The 13924-nt window shown below is 43.0% G+C and overlaps 1 long non-coding RNA gene across 2 annotated transcripts; it reads right to left on the reverse strand.

Annotated features, from left to right (window-relative positions):
* Nucleotides 1-9820: 9820 nt before the first annotated feature.
* LOC110385601 (uncharacterized) lies at nt 9821-13524 on the reverse strand. Of its 2 annotated transcripts, XR_009975586.1 has the most exons (5): nt 13263-13524; nt 12152-12390; nt 11934-12024; nt 11217-11318; nt 9821-10125 (listed from the first exon to the last, which is right to left on the reverse strand). It is a non-coding gene; the product is annotated as an uncharacterized LOC110385601 (long non-coding RNA). The 2 variants fall into 2 exon arrangements; XR_009975587.1 differs by lacking the exon at nt 11934-12024.
* Nucleotides 13525-13924: the final 400 nt, after the last annotated feature.

Raw genomic sequence — 13924 nt, forward strand, 5'->3', positions numbered from 1 at the left:
GGAACCGAAGTCCCTCCGCAGACCCAGAGGTTCCAAACGATCCGTGAGAATGGGATTATCGACTATCCGAACGGCCCTCCTCTGTATGGAGTCAAATGGAAGAAGCTGGTTTTTGGGAGCCTCGGCCCAGAGATGGGAGCAGTACTCCAAGCGAAAACGAAATGCAGCACGTGTTAACAATTTATAACATATCTACTATGCATTAGCCTTTTGAGCAACAAATTATAACAATGTGTATTTGCGCAAATTAACTCATTATAATACACGAACTAAAAAGGCGATTATTATTTAATAAATGTTATTTGAAAACGCAGTAAGTATATTATGGAATGTTTTGTTACCCAAATCATATTATGCATTATATATTTAAGAGCATTAAAAGGTCATGAAATTCTTTAAACTAAAAATTATTTATAGGTACGCTTCTTACATTTTCGATAGGCAGCGCCTTGGCTATGCCCTAGGCCCTAGACAATGCCGGGCGACAGTAACAATTCACCATCAGATGAAGAAATGATTATGAAATTGAAAAATGATTGTGGTTGACAATAAAAACTAACCTTTACTGATCTTCATATTATTCAAGAATGTTATTGTTAACAAACATCCCTTATCCAAAAAATAAAATCTATTAAAAATCAGTTCGATAATGGTAATAGTCCGATTAACAAAAAAAAACAAAACCTATTGTCTATATATATCAGATTGTTTGTTTGGACCATTCTAATTGCCCACGTTCCCACATCTTCGAAGCTGTCTGAGGCATAGTGAAATGTGAGCAAACATTCACACCCTTGAAAGGGTTCGGGCGTTCCCTTCGAGTGCTTGAATAAAACAAAATGAGCTTTTCTATTGATCCTTGAGAAGCGTGCTCTTTATGTTAGTAAACCTGAGAATATCAATGAGACTCTATGTTCATGGGCGTGGATTATATACTGAGATTGCGTAGGTGCAAAAAAAAAAAAAAGAATCGTTACATAATAAACGCGTCATATTCCTATTCTATTTAAATATGCGGTTCAAGTTTTTGTGCTATTACAATTTTCCGTCAGCTTTTAATTTAAATATTATTATGTATTTCTGTAATTGCATTGTCTAAAACGGTAAGATAATTTTTTGGGCCGCGAACCCGCACTGCATACGGAATGAGCTGTGTCGAGATTATTATTTGCGTACCCTGACATCCTAATTAACGTGTCTTTTTTTATTCGTTCCCGTTGCGAAATTATCCTCGTCGAGATAATGGAGGTGCGGCCTGTAGGCTGAATGAATAACAATGATATAAGGTGCAATACTGGTTGGCATTTTTGGGACTTCTGCTAACGTATAGACAGTACGAATAAGATATAATGAGGTGGAAAACACATTGTTCTGTTCGGAACATAGGATTTTTTCCATGAAAGAAAACATCGATAGAATTAGTCGTGAGATTTAACAGAATATAAAATTTTGCGTTTATTACAAGAAAATTTGAATATTGTAGGTACAGTTAGATTTCATAGAAATAAAAATAAGTGGCAAGAAAAAAACTTACAGTTTGATATTTTACGTTTTTTAAACTTTATAGAAAAAAAACGCGAGATTAAACCATGGAAGTAGCTTTAATTTTATCAAAAACTTGTAAACAGCGAAGAAGATACAAAGATAAGTAAGTTACCATAAATGCCAGTTTTGAACAACAATATTGGAACGGCCGGGTGACCGAGCTATATCGCCAGCTCGGGTTGTACTGAGCAAAATATTCCCTTTGCGTTCACCTCCAAAAGTATTCATAACATACAAGTATAGTGCGTACTTAAGCCTTGGAAGATATAACTTTGAAATTAACTTTGTTGAAACTTTTCGATCGAGAAATGTCATTTCAATTAATTGTATTTTGAAACGTCCATACCTCGAAGTATGACATTCTTGAATAAAGTTAAACCTCGAACAATTAAAACGTTTGATTATAAAGTGGAGAGCTGTTATTAAGAAAAAGTTTCTATATTTCAAAAGGACGGAATCTTCAGTCCCCTGTAATTGAAGGAAAAAAAAATAAGTGACAGTATTTAAGTTTCAATTGACAATCTTGACAGTAGCTTGGTACACGCAAAGGGTATACTTGTGCAACTTTACTTTTTATTGAATTTGATTGGTATCTTTTGCTTATGGACATTATGCAATGCCAAGGCCACAAGGCCTTTGTTATCGCTAAGAACTGTTTTCAAATCCGGTTTTAAGAAGGATATACTGTCAAAATATTCAGAAAGCATCCCGAAGGCAATTTAAATTAGAATGTATTATTTTCTATGATTCAAAATATATAAGTAGTTATTATTTAAGCCGGCATCGCTATAAATTATCAATCAGGTGTTGATACAATACCCTTCGCCGTCTAGAGTTAGTTGAATACGAGCCAAGTTGTTCGAGTTATGAAATATTTCGTTGCCTCTATTCATACGATAGGTACAGTGCACTTACTTGCACAAATCTGGACCATTCAAACTATTAAGTGTATTTACACTTGCAATCGTTTACCGTTTCGAGTGCATGGAAATGTAGCGTGAATCGTGAACAACCTACTGAAATCTGAATATATGGTTTTAATGACAGCAACATGTGTGGTTCTATATGTTTTTTTTTATTTTTTTTTTATTGCTTATATGGGTGGACGAACTCACAGCCCACCTGGTGTTAAGTGGTTACTGGAGCCCATAGACATCCACAACGTAAATGCGCCACCCACCTTGAGATACAAGTTCTAAGGCCTCAGTATAGTTACAACGGCTGCCCCACCCTTCAAACCGAAACGCATTACTGCTTCACGGTAGAAATCGGCAGGGTGGTGGTACCCACCCGCGCGGACTCACAAGAGGTCCTACTACCAGTAATTACGCAAATTTTAATTTTGCGGGTTTCATTTTTATTACCCGATGCTATTCCTTCACCGTGGAAATCCGTTTTGAGCAAGCCGTGCTCTCAAAAACTGACCATAAATCATAATCCAGCGGATTAAGATCGGGACTAGACGACGGCCAGTCTTCAGCTCTGAAGAAGTCCGAAACGTTCGTTTCCAACCAAGACTGCGTAGACCGAGCTTTATGACCTGACGCCGAGTCTTGCTGGAAGGACCGTTCTTAATTATTGAACATGGTGTTAAGGGGCTTCACTACCTTCTCAAGAATGGTATCTTGATACACTTGTGCCGATGTTTTGATACCTTTTTCACAAAAGTATGGCTCAGTCACCAAACCATCACTGAAGTCGGATAGCGCCGACGTTGCACTCTGTCGACTAATGGGAAGCTTCCTTAGAGCTTTGAGCATAAATACGGTCATTTTGTTTGTTAAAATGTTGCTCAATTGTAAAAATGTTCTCATCCGTAAACAATTTTTTTTTTTTTTTTTTTTTTTTGTTTTTTTTTTTTTTTTTTTTTTTTTTTTTTTTTTTTTTTTTTTTTTTTTTTTTTTTTTTTTTTTTATGACATCCCTTTGCGTATACCGCTTCAGTAGTTGTTTCGATTTTACTACCCTGTTCTCTTTTAAATTATCAGTTAAGAAATAACCAGTACGTCTCTTATAGGCTGCAAGTCCTAAGTCATCTTTTAAAATACGCGACATGGTTCTAGGTGCTATCTTCATTTCCCGAGATAAAATCTTTTGCTTCCGGACAGGATTTCTTCGAATTCTTTCCCTTACTGCTTTGACCACCTTTTTCGTATGAACACTACGTAGACAGACGGCCAGATCTTTTTCTGTCACAAGCAGAGGAGGTCTCATTGCATCTATTAATAGCCCAGTACACAAAAATTTTACATTCTCGCTCACGACTCGGTCGTGCGCGGACGTGCTTTCCGATCCGTGGCCCCGCTTGCGAGCTACGTCTCTGAACTCACAGTTGTGCTCGACAGTTTAGTGACCGTGAATACATTCTCGTTTACGACTCGGTTGTGTGTGAACGTGCCTTCCAATCCGTTGGTCGCTTGCGACCTACGCATCGGAATACACATTTGTGCGTGATAGTGTTGTGACCGTGAATACCCACCTCATACCAACTGTCTTTTTCAAGGCAACCAATCGCTACGTTCAGGCTTCCTGTGGCACTCACAGGCTAGCGATTTCCTAACCCTTCCCAAAACAACAGTCTTTTTCAAGACTAGACCCCCGCTCGCGATTCTGCCTGCTGTAGCACTATACAGCCCGAGCGGGTTCCTTTCCTTTTCCCCGCCGATTGCCGTTTTCACGGCATAGGCATTCCCCCCCCCTGCTCCTTGCTGTCCTGCAGCACAGGGGGGTTACAAATCCTATCCGGGGCCTCGCCTTTCGGCGAGTTCAACAAAAGTCCCGGGGCCGCCCCCCCCGGGCAAGAAGACCGAAGAATGGAGCAAGAAGACGTTAGTGATATTGTCGGGTTCCTCCGGGATAGGTACCCGTCAATTAGGGCCGAGTACCTAGAGTTTAGGGCCGCCCGTGGCAATCCCTCCCCCCCCGCGTCCGTCGCCGCGTATCTCAAACGTGCCTCGGAGGCACGCCGCGCGCCCCCCGCCGCCGCGTTAAGTTCGAGCGCACGTTCCGACGATGCGACTCACGAAGCGCCTAGCGCTACCCCCACCCCCGTGCCCGCGTCGACTACGTCATCGCGCGTCTCGTCCGTCGCGACCTCGATCGTTTCGAGTTCAGGCTCCGATACCGAATCGGAGATGGATTTCGAATCCGCGTCAAGCCCTCAGCCTGGAACTTCGGATGGGTTCCAAACCGTAACGCGCGGTAAAAAGCGTACTCGCGCCGTGGAGTCCCGGAGCTCCACGACGAAGCAGACAAAATCCGCGACCGCCTCCCGCCCGCAGGTAGTCGTGACACCGGAGTCGGACTCCGCTCGCCGCGTAACCCCGCCGCCGCGTCCCAAGCCCGCGCCCGCTCCTAAAGCAGCTGCCCCGCCCCCGCTGATTCTCCAGGAAAAAACTGCGTGGAACCGCGTTTCCCAGGCCCTTCAGGCAAATAAAATCAACTACACCCATGCGCGTAACGTCGCGCATGGGATTCAGATCAAGGTCGCAACGCCGGGCGACCATAGGGCCCTCTCAGCATACCTCCGAAAGGAGAACATAGGTTTCCACACCTATGCTCTTCAGGAGGACCGCGAGCTCCGTGTAGTAATACGCGGAGTACCGAAAGAGCTAGACATAGACTACGTTAAGGAGGACCTGATCGCTCAGGCACTCCCTATAGTTAGTGTGCATCGGATGCACAGCGGGCGGGGCAAGCAGCCCTACAACATGATACTCGTCGCGTTGGAGCCAACCCCGAAGGCCAATAAAAAGATCTCATGCCTCTCGACAGTCTGCGGCCTATCCGGGGTCTCCATCGAAGCCCCCCATAAACGTGGCACTCCCGGGCAGTGCTACAGATGTCAGCTTTACGGCCACTCGGCTCGTAATTGCCACGCGCGCCCCCGCTGCGTAAAGTGCCTCGGCGACCACGCCACACTAGATTGCTCGCGTGTTAGGGAAACCGCGACCGAACCTCCAAGCTGTGTCCTATGCCTTAAGCAAGGGCACCCCGCGAACTACCGTGGATGTCCTAGGGCTCCGCGAAAACGTCCGACCCACCCAGCCCCCCGAACCGTCGGCCCAAAGACTTCGGCGCCTTCAGTGCCGAAACCCGCCTTCGTGCCGGCTGCAGTTCCCACGGTGTCGGCGTGGAAAAAACCGCTGCCGTATACGAAGGCGGGAACGGAAACCGCACCCCCGCCCCCGCTCGTGACACGCCCCGCGCCCCAGCCCCTGCTCGCACCTCGCCCCGCGCCCGCGTTCCGTCCCCCTCAACCCTCTGCCGTCAACGACTTCGCGCTCGTGCGTGACTTCGTCACCGCAGTCAACTTCGACCGTCTGCGATCGTTCGCAGACGCGATACGTAGGTCGGTAACCCCCGAACAGCGGCTCGCGGCCGCTTTCGATCACATGGACGTCTACGAGTCCGTGTCGCGTACGTTATAAAATCTTTACCGATAATCAATGGCGCAAAAAGGTAGAGAAAAACCGTATTCCCTTACGTTAGCATTCTATAATGCTAACGGACTCGCGCGGCAACGCGATCAAATTTTTGAATTCCTCCGCGATAATCTTGTAGATATTCTATTAGTGCAGGAAACCTGTCTGAAGCCCTCGCGTCGCGACCCGAAAGTCGCGAACTACGTCATGGTTAGGAATGACAGACTCACCGCCTCCAAAGGCGGGACTGCCATTTACTATAGACGGGCCCTGCACGTTGTCCCTCTCGATACTCCCTCGCTCTTACATATCGAGGCGTCAGTGTGCCGTATCTCGCTGACGGGACACCAGCCGATCGTCATCGCATCCGTTTATCTCCCCCCGGACAAGCCCCTTCTGAGCAGTGACATCGAGTCACTGTTCGGCATGGGAGACTCTGTCATCCTGGCAGGCGATCTAAATTGCCACCACACTAGGTGGAACTGCCATCGTACAAACGTCAACGGTAGGCGTCTCGACGCGTTTATAGACGACCTCACCTTTGAAATAGTCGGTCCCCCAACTCCAACATGTTATCCGTATAACATCGCGCTCCGTCCGAGCACTATAGACCTGGCATTGCTTAGGAACGTAACTCTGCGCCTACGTTCCATCGAAGCAATGTCAGAGCTCGACTCAGACCACCGACCTGTCGTTATGCAGCTCGGTCGCCCTCACAACCCAGTCACTGTTACGAGGACCATGGTGGATTGGAATAAGCTGGGCACGTGCCTAGCCGACGCCGCTCCGCCAATCCTCCCTTACGGCCCGGATTCGAATCCATCCCCCGAGGACACCGTCGAATCCATAAACATCATTACCGATCACATCTCTTCCGCGATCATTAGATCTTCTAAAGAAGTCGATGTGGAGGACAGCTTCCACCGCATCAGACTGTCCCCCGATCTTAGGAATCTCTTAAGAGTTAGGAACGCGGCAATCCGGGCCTACGATCGTCTCCCCACGCATTCAAACCGGATTCAGATGCGTCGTCTACAACGCGAAGTCCACTCCCGCTTAAGCGACGCGCGTAACGATAATTGGCATAGTTATTTAGAACAACTCGCGCCCTCCCACCAAGCATACTGGCGACTAGCTAGGACTCTCAAATCCGAAACTACCGCTACTATGCCTCCCCTCTTACGCCCTTCAGGCCAACCACCGGCATTCGATGACGATGACAAGGCTGAGCTGCTGGCCGATGCACTGCAAGAGCAGTGCACCACCAGCACTCAACACGCGGACCTCGAACACACCGAGTTAGTCGACAGGGAGGTCGAGCGCAGAGCTTCCCTGCCGCCCTCGGACGCGTTACCCCCCATTACCGCTGACGAAGTTAGAGACGCGATCCACAACCTCCAACCTAGGAAGGCACCAGGCTCCGACGGCATCCACAACCGCGCGCTAAAATTTTTGCCAGTCCAACTGATAGCAATGTTGGCTACAATTTTAAATGCCGCTATGACGCACTGCATCTTTCCCGCGGTGTGGAAAGAAGCGGACGTTATCGGTATACATAAGCCGGGCAAACCGAGAAACGAAACTTCTAGTTACCGTCCGATTAGTCTCCTCTCGACGATAGGAAAAATTTACGAACGTCTCCTTAGGAAACGCCTCTGGGATTTTGTTACCGCGAACAAAATTCTCATAGACGAACAGTTCGGATTCCGCTCAAAACACTCGTGCGTACAACAAGTGCACCGCCTCACGGAGCACATTCTGATAGGACTAAATAGGCGTAAACAAATCCCGACCGGCGCCCTCTTCTTCGACATCGCGAAGGCGTTCGACAAAGTTTGGCACAACGGTTTAATTTACAAACTGTACAACATGGGAGTGCCAGACAGACTCGTGCTCATCATACGAGACTTCTTGTCGAACCGTTCGTTTCGATATCGAGTAGAGGGAACTCGTTCTCGTCCCCGTCAACTGACTGCCGGAGTCCCGCAAGGCTCCGCGCTCTCCCCGTTATTATTTAGTTTGTATATCAATGATATACCCCGGTCTCCGGAGACCCATCTAGCGCTCTTCGCCGATGACACGGCTATCTACTACTCGTGTAGGAAGATGTCGCTGCTTCATCGGCGACTCCAGATCGCAGTAGCCACCATGGGACAGTGGTTCCGGAAGTGGCGAATAGATATCAACCCCACGAAAAGCGCAGCGGTGCTCTTCAAAAGGGGTCGCCCTCCGAACATCACTTCGAGCATCCCACTCCGTAGTAGGCGCGCAAACACCTCCGCCGTTAGTCCCATCACTCTCTTTGGCCAGCCCATACCGTGGGTCTCGAAGGTCAAATATCTAGGCGTCACCCTCGACAGAGGGATGACATTCCGTCCCCATATAAAAACGGTACGCGACCGCACCGCGTTTATTCTAGGACGACTCTATCCAATGCTTTGTAGTCGAAGCAAACTGTCCCTCCGCAATAAGGTAACTCTCTACAAAACTTGTATACGCCCCGTCATGACGTATGCAAGCGTAGTGTTCGCTCACTCAGCCCGCACCCACTTGAAATCCCTTCAGGTTATTCAATCACAATTCTGCAGGATAGCCGTCGGAGCGCCATGGTTCCTTAGGAATGTGGATCTCCACGATGACCTGGAGCTCGACTCTCTTAGTAAGTATCTACAGTCGGCATCGCTGCGCCATTTTGAGAAGGCGGCACGACATGAGAACCCTCTCATCGTAGCCGCTGGAAATTACATACCCGACCCAGTAGACCGAATGGTAAACCGTCGACGTCGCCCAAAGCACGTCATTACGGATCCTCCTGATCCATTAACGGTGCTTTTAGGCACCACAAGCACCGGTCACCGTCCTCGTCGAACCCGTCGCTTGCGACGAAGGGCTCGACGAGCGAACTAACCCATAGACACAGCCCACTGAGTTTCTCGCCGGATCTTCTCAGTGGGTCGCGTTTCCGATCCGGTGGTAGATTCTGCGAAGCACTGCTCTTGCTAGGGTCAGTGTTAGCAACTCTCCGGTTGAGCCCCGCGAGCTCACCTACTAACGTTAGGGCGAAGCTGAAATAGCCTCCCAAGGCTATCAGCACAGGTAGGAAAAAAAAAAAAAAAAAAATTTTACTAATACCAAGCGTATGGAGAGTTTTCAAAATTGCATTTGGTTCCATACCTACTTTGTGTAATGCAATCACAGCGATTCGGTTCTCTTTATCACCCCACTCCATTTTAATATCGCAAAATATTGTACAATGTATTGGCGTCAAAATGAGAAAACTCAATGAGCAATCATATAAAAATGACAGATTCCAAATTCAAATGTAATATTTTGTTTATTTTTAATTGTAACAGTATTTATGGCCAGACTAAGTAGCTAGTTCAGCCATAAGTTCTGTTACAAATGAAAATGCATTTTTATTTAAGTAGTGTAATATTATTAAAATGTATACCGATATGTTTATTAAAGTCTCAGCAAAAATAAAAATAAAAATTCTATACGAAATTGCCACTTTTAGCTTTTATACATGCCTTTAATCTGCTTGGTCACGAACCTATGGATTTACGCACTGTTTCCAAGGGAAATTTCGACACCGCTTGCTCAAAAAGATTTTTTCAAAAGCCTCAATGTCGCCGTGTTGTTAAAAGCAAGTCATGTCCTCTAAAACTGACCATAATTTGAAGTCTAAAGGGTTGAGGTCTGGGCTAGATGAGAGCCAGTCTTCAGCTCTTATAAATTCCGGATAACGAACTCGAAAAAAATATGTTAAATGGCGAAAAATCGAAAGAAGTTTTTATAATATTATAAGTGTTCCATATTCGAAATAATTAAAAAGTTGAAAAAAAAGAAAAGTTTTTATGTAACAGTATTTATTTATTTATAGCTTTATATAGGTACTTGACAGTATAAAGATGGCCAGACTAATATAATTTAAGAATATGTACGTATATTTATTAAAGTTTTTTTTTTTGTGTTTATGTGCAGACGAGCTCTTACTGTTAAGTTATTATCGGAGTCTATTAACAATTGAATGAATATTGGAATCCAGAATGAAATGTGTGGAAATCTAAAATATCATTATCTAATTCAACTGTGCTATACCTACCTACTGCAAACCGAATGCTTCGCAGCGGAGACGTACGTAGTTCAGATGCGCCCTGCCAATAATAAAACTAAACGTGACTAATTGAGGCCGTCAGCGTAAAAGTGGCCTAAGCTTACCATAGTTCGTATGGAGATAATGAGGTTCGAATTTACCTCTAAAATACTTCATAGGCAAAAAAATACGCGCTAAAATGATGTTTACAAAGGCATCTATTATCTATGGATGAAACTAGGGATAGGCAGATTTTGCATCAAAATTTATTATGTTTTAAATAAATTGCAATACATAAGCACGAATATGAATTGTCGGATAGGCCACTTTTGCGCTGACGGCCTCAATTATAAGAGAAGCAGAAAATATGGTAGTTCAAAAAAGTCTCGGGCCTGTGGCTTTCTGTGTGGCTTAGACAATTGAATAACTATTTTTTTTTATTGTCTAAGTATGTAGACGAGCTCTAACTAAACATAATATAACTACAAAAAAAAAGTATATTTTCTATATTTGCTCCAAGACTAGAACAATAAAACGAGAACGTAATATGGGTCATCAGATTGCCGGAGAGTCTTGAAGACCTAGCTTCATAAAATTTTATACGAAAACTTCACATACATTGTGGACAAAAGAGGGACATTAAGTGTAATGTATGTGTCGCAGAAACGGAACCTTTCTTTTCATTACACTCTTTCCACTGTCGTTTAATGTGGCCATGTAAGTTTTAAGTGATTTTTGGTTCTTATTCTTTCTTAATTTCTAATCATTTTAAATAACTTCTGAATTTGTTTTCTGTGCTGTTTATTTGACTGTCTCTCTGATGTTCTATTTTCAGTGTTTCGTTAGTTTACGTGTCTTAAATGTGTGCGGTGTTAAGTTTGGTGATGGTGAGGTTGGTGATACCGTTCTCTCAATACTACCGCAAAGATTTTGGACGTGGTCTAAGCCACCGGTGGCACAGGTACAACTTGGAATGACTAAGAAATTGTTACTGCTTATACGTGTGAACGAGCTCATGACCGACTTGATGTTAAATGGTTACCGGAGCCAATACACATCGACAACGTAATGCCACCCGTCCTGGACTGCTCGTCCCTTCAGACCGCATAGCATTAATGCTACACGGCAGAAATAGGTCGAGATGGTACTTACCCTTACGTCACAAGACGATCTACCGCTGGTAATTACGCACTTTGTAATTTCTGCCGCTTTGATTTTTATTACGATCCTATTCCTTGTTCGTAGATACCTCTTCTGAAAACGCGTTAGGTACGTTTTTCATTAGAAAAATTACTACAAATACATCTACTGCAATAAATTTGATACTAACGTTATCAATTGATGTCGAAAACACGAAGTGACGGCCCTCCTTACGGCAAATGCCTACCACGGTCTATAGACACCATCAATGCCAAAGTAACCTCCAAGCAAAATATCCTCGTCAAGTCCTTGATACTAATTCAACTTCGAACTTATGGCTTGAAATGTGTGATAGCTTGACCATTCATTCGTTCGTTCCTATTCATATGGTAACAATTACCTTATCCCTAATTAATTAAAGCACCGAATATTCTCGTGTTTATTTTATCTGTAGACGAGATAGTATTTCAACTGTAAGCCTTACCGACAATACGCCGTGAAATTGGCTCTAGATATATTACCAATCTGTTTACTCGGCGGGGTGTTACAGAGGCTTTCATTAGTACACGTCGTGATCCTGGCAAAAATATAGCCCTACACGTTATTTATTTACTACAATTGATTTAGTGAATTTTTAAATCCTAATTCACTTATTAGACATTTTCTCAAATCGATTTCGAATAAAAAAAAATCATTGATAAATAAACTCCTTACAAGAAAACATTTTACCTCTTCATACAAAATCAGTTGCCGATGATCGTAGAATTTCTCAACTTTAAAAATTAATAATTCGTACCGACGTGTTGACTGTTAATGGATTCTATAAAGTTTTCAACACCTATAAGTTTCTATTATTCTAAATTCATTTTAGATTTACTAGATACTAAACGTCATTTAATACTAGAACATATTTTTCACTCTGTGATCACTCAAAGAGAAATGCTCACTTGTTGTAAATGTCCACATCAATGTTAATACGAAAGGTTTTTTGGGAATGTATTTGAGGCATTTTTCGTGTTCACGCATAATTTAACTTGTCACGCAATAAAATCTCCATTAATTTTGAAGATAGCCATTTTCCGGTAGGCTGAGCATCGAGACGTTGGGTTTTTGGGGACGATTTGTCGGTTTCTAAAGATAAATTTTGCATCTTCATCTCGTTTTCCATCTGAGACGTTTCCGGTTTCTGAAAAAGCAAGTTGAAAACATCGACATGAAAACTAGATTTTGTTCAAGTAGGTCTTGCTGGAAATAATAATAACATACATAATAACAATTTGTTCTATATTATGTTCAAAAATAATTTCTTGATTATATTCGAAAATTATGGCGTTTGAAGATTGTTCTTGAAAGATAACTGCCTCTTCAGGGAGTCGCGACAAAAAAAAGTGCTCCTAAATAACATGTGAAATTTGTTCGTACACATAATTATCAAAGTATTTATTTTAATAATAATTTTTTATACTGTATTCTTAAAATAACATAAAATAATCCTTTATGTCAATGCTTTCTATTTAAATTTATCAGAGATATGTATTAGACTAGAAGTTAGCTGGTCAATACTAAGTCTCTCAACATTCACCATCCCCACTACGGTTGAGAAATTAACGTGCTTCTCATCCACTTATTCAGCGACCATCTAGACTTTGGTCTGCCTATCTTCTGAAAAACAAAATTAGACTTACAATTGACTAGCACAAAATTGTGATCCCGCACGAAATAAATAAATATATAATAGAATCCGGTATGTTTCTGACGAGCAGTAATCCATCGTTCGAAGCGCGAGATAGTCTTTATTCAACACAGTTGAGATTTCGATGTAATTTAGTTGTAGGTACGGGAGGTCAAGGTTTCAATGTAAATAGCTTTTGCGTTGTGACGCATGTGTACTACCACCACCTAATAATATACGGGCTGTGAGCTCGACTTTTCCAGTAGGGCAATGAAAAGCTCGTGGTCCGTAAGCAGGGTATAGATATTAGAAACGGCGTCCATGAAATCAGTGCTTAAGATTATTTTACCTACAGTTCGTAATGAAAATTCCACCGTATACCATACCTTAACGTTGCTTTTTAAATAAACCAGCAAAGGTTCTTTACAAAGATGAAAACGTCAATGACAAGATCCTTCACCCAATGCCAAAATCAAACAGATAACTTGCTAAATATCGCGCTGTATAAGTTATTACGATATTATTCTGAATGAAATATAGCAGGAAACACTCAAGAAGAGTGCTTTTCGAGAAAACTAATATCAGTGTTTGGCAAGCAGAGCGCATTTGTAGAAATTGGGGTGACAGTACAGGGTCATTGGCTATTAGAAGTGCCTCGTCTTTAAGTGACGTTTCTGGAACATAGATATATGAACTCTTTGTAAAATACTCCCGGACATCTTTTATTATATAAAGGCATGTCACTTGAAACTTGCTGCAAGTGAATATGAGACAGGAGAATAAAATATCCACAAATTCAAAAGTACTTGGAAATATGCGATAAAAATTTGCAGCGATATCTATATCGGCTGTGTTTATATAGCAGCTATGTTTAAATAATTACTCAGTTTAATAACATTTTAAATGTTTTATTTATATCTGTAAATAGTTTTGTCCATGTAGATTTCATAGGAGTGATTCCAATTTGTATTTTGTTCTCAGAGATGACCCGAATAAGCGTAGTTAACATTTTAATTACAGTTACCTAATAAATATGTTTAATAATTCT

This window comes from Bombyx mori, chromosome 18 (assembly GCF_030269925.1).
Source record: "Bombyx mori chromosome 18, ASM3026992v2".
Classification (NCBI taxonomy): domain Eukaryota; kingdom Metazoa; phylum Arthropoda; class Insecta; order Lepidoptera; family Bombycidae; genus Bombyx; species Bombyx mori.